Source organism: Hibiscus syriacus, unplaced genomic scaffold (genome assembly GCF_006381635.1).
Source record: "Hibiscus syriacus cultivar Baekdansim isolate YM2019G1 unplaced genomic scaffold, ASM638163v2 tig00112216_pilon, whole genome shotgun sequence".
NCBI classification, from domain to species: Eukaryota; Viridiplantae; Streptophyta; class Magnoliopsida; order Malvales; family Malvaceae; genus Hibiscus; species Hibiscus syriacus.
Genome location: NW_024063269.1, coordinates 524620 through 530636, shown reverse-complemented (window position 1 = coordinate 530636; position 6017 = coordinate 524620).

The window sequence follows — 6017 nt, the reverse complement described above, 5'->3', positions numbered from 1 at the left end:
TTTAAGATCTGGTCTCGATATTTGTAAATAATCGAACATTCTTTATCTTTCTAAAACGATTTGGTAATTTTAATTTAATTTATTTGAGTGCTTTTGAGTGTTTTTAAATTTACATCTTTGTTTTATAGGATCAAAAAATCAAATTAAATTCGAATTTGTAAAGTTCAATGCAAGGACGTTAATTAATCGACTAGGTACCAATTTAGGGCGTTGTGGGGGTGCTAATCCTTCCCTACACGTAACCGACTCCCGAACTTGGATTTTGGTAACGCAGACCTTAATTTGTTGTTTTAATTAAAATTAATTTTTATTTAAAATAGCAAACATTTTTTGGTGCCCAATCACACCCTAATCAAAGATTGGTGGCGACTCTTCGAACCGTATTTTTCGATCGTAAAGGAAATTCAATATTTTTCGAAACGAGAGGTCTTTTAAATCACATTTGTTTTTAAATTAAAAAGAGATAATTAAGAATTAATGTGGTTTATAAAATCTCACACTTAAAAGAAAAAATCGTTTCGACAGCTTGGCGACTCCGCTGGGGACATTTTTTTAGAGAGTCAAGCCGATAGTCGATTAATTAATTGTCTTTGCAATTGAAAATTACAAATTCGTTTTAATTTGGTTTTTGATCCCTTGTTTGGTTTTTAATAAGTTTTGTTTGTATTTTTTTTAATTTAATTCGATTAACTAATAAATAGTTGTACTGATTTGTTTGCTAATGGTTCAGATTAATTGTGTGAATTTAGAAAATTTTGAGTGTTTTTTTATTGTGTGTTTTTTTCGCTTTTCCTCACACACTGCACAACTGCATTGTCATAACATGAGCTAAAACTCCGCTCCGTCCTATTTAAGTAGGAGTGAGAGACTATGCCCTCGTGTGGTTTCCACCTCCGCATGGGATAGTGGACCGCTTATGGAGCTCACGCCTTATGGTCCTCGTGATGGTAATCACCTCCGCATGGACATAAGGAAGTATGTTCCCTCGAAATTGAACTTGATCCCTTAAAGCCTGTGATGGGCCAGGATTGAGGGTTCGACAGCCCAAGGGGGCACCGACAAGGACAATTCGAGAACCTATTACTTTAGAACCTAACCCGGCATATAGTGAACGTAGAGCCTGAACTTAGGTTGAACCAAACCCGAACCTTAAGAATCCCGTGAGGAGGGTACACAAGGAAAAGCTTTTTTTTTTTAGTTATTTATTTTTGTTTTTCGAATAAATGCATGCAAACTAGATATCATGCGGTTAGGTCTATTTTTTCGAATAAATGCATGCAAACTAGATATCATGCGGTTAGATTTATTTTTTGAATAAGCATGCGAATTAGATATCATGCGGTTAGGATTTCTTTTTGTGAATAACAAAGCATGGGGGTAGATATCATGTTGGGTAGGATCTGATAAAGCATGATTGGGTAGCCAACATGTGAGTAGGATTCTTGAACAAATTATTATCCCAACTTAATTGCTTTATGTTTACTAACTGATCTTTTGTTGTCTTTGCTTTATTTCTTTTCTGTTTTGTATTGCAATGTCCATTACATGGTGTTGATTTGGGATCGATGTCCATATAGAAGGCCAGTAATATGGAACGAACGATTCATAAAGAGGCTGAGGACTATGCCAATGTTCTGAGGTGGTCAGAACAGTCCCAACTGACCAATGGGGACAGTGTGATGCCTGGATACGTGTCGGAGTTATTTGGTTATACTCACATTAGCGTGCGTCAGAATGATCTAAGTGAGCTAAAGGAGATATGGGGAAGATGGACAGTAGCCGATAAGGAGATATTTTATCAGTTGTACGGCGATATTCCTTATCTTCTGGATGTTCCTATTGACCAAAATCTGTTTAGAGCATTGGTGCAGTTCTGGAATCTGACTTATAGTTGTTTCACATTTGGTAGAGTGGATCTAACACCAATAATAGAGGAGTATCAAGCTTTGGTCCATTGTCCGAGGTCCCAGATAAATAGAATATATACCAAGCTGCCAGTCACTCATTCGTTTAAGAAGAAATTACTATTGATGACCGGAATGAGTGGAGATTGGGTAATCAGAAACATTAAGAAGAAGGGAGAAAGTGAGTGTATCTCTTGGGCTGCTTTGAAAGAAGTAATTAATCATCACCCTAATAAGAGAAAGAAGCTTGACTTGTTTGCTTTAGGGATTTATGGGCTCGTTATTTTTCCAAAGGTGTTAGGATATGTAGATGTATCAGTCGTTGACCTGTTTGAAAGATTAGACAAGCACGTGGATCCTGTTCCAGCCATTTTAGCTGAGACGTTCCGGTCTTTGAGTTCTTATAAGCGCGAAGGAGAATGACACTTTATAGGGTGTGCGCCTTTGTTGCTAGTATGGATTATGAGTCATTTCAAACATGTTGAAAGAGCACCAGGACGAGTGTTTCTAGAGGGGTTTTCGCCTTTGAAGGATTTTCTTTCTAAAGAATGGCCTGGGGGCTTCACCGAAGAAAAATGGATGGTCATCTTCAAGGATATCAGAGACGGTGATATTTTGTGGCGAGCTTCATGGAATGTCTCTTCATCTATACTTTACCGATGTGGAGAGCGAGATTGGGTTCCTTTACCAGGTATATGGGGTTCTGTTAGATATGCACCGCTACTAGTTTCCAGACATATGGGTCAAGGCAGTTCATTCCAGCCATATGGGACTTGGTAGGGTCGGATTTTGCATTCAAAGGAGTTCAATATAAGGGTAAAGTTATAGGGGTTGCTGAGGCCTGGAAGTAAACTCGTCGTGTGAATCTGTTCACTTATGATCTCGAGTTATCTCAAGAATACGAGCAGTGGAGAAGTGGTCGAGTAAATGACAACATCCCGATAGTGAATCCTGAAAATATTCAGTCGGTGGAGGAACCGTTGAGAGTGGTGCCATCTCCATTAGAGTTAGCTAAGCGTGATTTCGAAGAAGAACGGAGATAATGGAGAATGGATTTGTAGAATTTGGAAGATGAAGTGTATCAAAAGGGATTGGAGATTGACATTTAGAAGAGTAGAGCAGATCGAATTGAAAAAGTGGAGAAACAACTTCGGCTAGACTTTGACGATCTTCGGTCAACTTATCAGCGAATGGTAAAAGCTCAGACAGGTTCTAGCTAGAGTAAGTCATCTGTCGAATGGAGGCAAGAGGTGGCGAGCCTCAAAAGAGTAGCCGGAGAGAGTCAAGAAGAGCTCAAGCAAAGCAGACACCAAGTTAAGATTTTATCGAAAGAAAAGCATTCTTTAGAGCAACGGTTACAAGAGAGTCAAGGCCAGAATGAGAAGTTGAATGAGAAAATTTCAAGTTTAGAGATTGCATTATGACGATACCGAAGCAGGGAAGGTAGTTCAAGTCGTGGGGAAGTTGAAAGTCTGAAAAAACAAGTGAGTGAACTTGAAGCCATGGTTCAAGATTTTCAGAGGCAAGCAAGTGAGCTATCGATAGTTCCTTATGAGGGGGATATACAGTGGCGTTTTCGATGGGAGCGAGCTCAGGCGAGAGTTAAGCAAAGAGAGGACCTTATTGCTTGTTACCTAGGACACGCGCGAAGAATAGCTCAATATTTGGTCATTTTATCTTAGGAATCTGCTGATGTGACTGAAGAACTGGATCACGAGGCTGAAGAAAACCAGAAGGTCGTGGAGTTACTAGCACATGTACAGGAAATAGGAGAGATGGTGCAGATTTATTTGTGATGTAGTTACGACGAGAGAAATGATTTCTCTTATCGAAGTTTTGCTGATGTAGTTACGACGGGAGAAATGATTGAAATGGCGGTTAAGAATGGAAAGCTCAAGGGAGGAGAGTCTAGTAAGAGGCCACCAACGAGGAAAAATGAAAACGAAGTCAGTAATGTGAGGCAGTACGATTCTAATAACATCACTGTTTCCCGTCCTCAAGGAGAAGGGTCATCAACACAAAATGACAATAGACAAGGATCAAGAGACCAGAGGAGAGAGAGGCCTCAATTTGACCCCATCCCGATGACCTATTAGGAATTGTTTCAGATTTTATATGATCGGTATGTGGTTTCGCCGTATCACGTGACACCAATGCAACCTCCTTTTCCCAAATGGTATGATGCTAATGCTCAGTGTGAGTACCATGCAGGGAATCTCGGGCATTCCATTGAGAATTATACTGCGTTTAAGAAGGTTGTCCAAGCTTTGAGAATGAGGAATGTCATCAACTCTGGTGACAATGAGCAACCGAATATAGCCCAAAATCCATTGCCAAGCCATGCAGGGGCAGGAGTTAACGCGATTAGTGAAGAGAAAAAAAAGAAAATTGTAAGGAATGTTAGTGATGTGGTATCACCCATGAGTTGGGTGTGGTGCCAGATGGTTAAGATATGATTGTTGAAGCCCAGTTTGATGGTTGAACAGTTTAACAGTGGAGAGGTATGTCAGTATCATAACAGTGAAGGAAACAATATTCAACAATGTCCTGACTTTCTATCTTTGGTACAAGACATGATGAACAGTAAAGAAATTGAGTTCTTTAAAGAGATTGCTGAAGAAGAGGAAGCGGAAGTTTGCGCTTCAGAAGGATCATCTAAAGGGGCAGTTGTCCCCTAATCATTACTCCCAAGAATCGATTGCCTGAAAAGATAGCTCCGAAAGTGGTTATTACACCTCAATCTCCATTCCCATATCGGGATAATAAACAAGTGCCTTGGAGATATGATTGCTAGATGGGAGAGGTAACAAAAGAGAATGAGGAAGTAGATGAGGTGGGACACTTTACCAGAAGTGGTAGGTGTTATTCTCTTAATCCACCTAAAGAGTTTGAGAAGAAGGTTACGGTTGATAAGGGGAAAAAGGTCGATGTGCAGATAGAAGAAGATAAGCCTGTTATCAATGAACCAGTAACCGAGAGTGAAGCGGTATAATTTTTGAAGTTTCTAAAGCACAGTGAGTACAATGTTGTTGAACAGTTACACAAGTTGCCTGCCCGTATTTCTGTTTTATCATTACTTTTGAGTTCAGAGGCCCATAGAAATGCTCTGTTAAAGGTTTTGAACCAGACTTTTGTTCCGAAAGAGTTGCCCATTAAAAAATTGGACTGGTTAGTTTCCAATATACAAGCTGATAATTTTTTTATCTTTTTCTGAGGATGAGATCCCTTCTGGGATGATTGGTAGTCAGAAGGCTTTGCATATCACAGTTAAGTGTAAAGGGCATGTGTTGTCTCGGGTTTTGGTTGATAATGGTTCAGCTTTGAATGTGATGCCCTTAGTGACTCTAAAGAAGCTTCCATTAGATAGTACACTTATGAGAACCTTTCAAAGTATGGTTCGAGCTTTCGATGGGACTAAAAGAGAAGTGTTGGGCAAGATTGATGTTCCTCTGACTATTGGTCCAGCAACTTATGAAGTGGAATTTCTCGTAATGGACATTATGCCTACGTACAATTGTTTGTTGGGAAGGCCTTGGATTCATCAGGCCGGTGCAGTTCCGTCCACATTGCACCAGAGACTGAAATTTGTGATCAATGGAAGGTTGGTATGTATTCATGCTGAAGAGGACATTATTGCTTCTTTTTCTACTACTGCTCCGTATATTGAAGTTGATGAACAAGCCGTCGAGTGTTCTTTCAGATCGTTGGAGTTTGTCAATGCTACATTCGTGGCTGAAGGCAGGAAGATACCAAAGCCTCGATTGTCAAACTGTACCAAGATGGGGCTCAAATTGACTCTTGGAAGAGGAGCGAAAGTTGAAAAGGGGTTAGGTCGACAGTTGCAAGGACCGGTGAATCCAATATGCCCTATTACTAAAAAAGATCGATTTGGTTTGGGGTATCAGCCATCTCCGAGGGATAAGCTGAGGGGAATTAAGAAGGGTCAGGAAATGAGAAAGGCCAGATTGGCTGGTGAAGACCTTAGCTGGGAACTCATGATCTTCCCACCGATGAGCAGTATTTTCATATCTGGGGGACATATGTTTCAAGGGAATTCAAGGAACACTGAGGTGATGGTTGAGAATGCCTTGGGAGATTTAGGCATTAATGTTA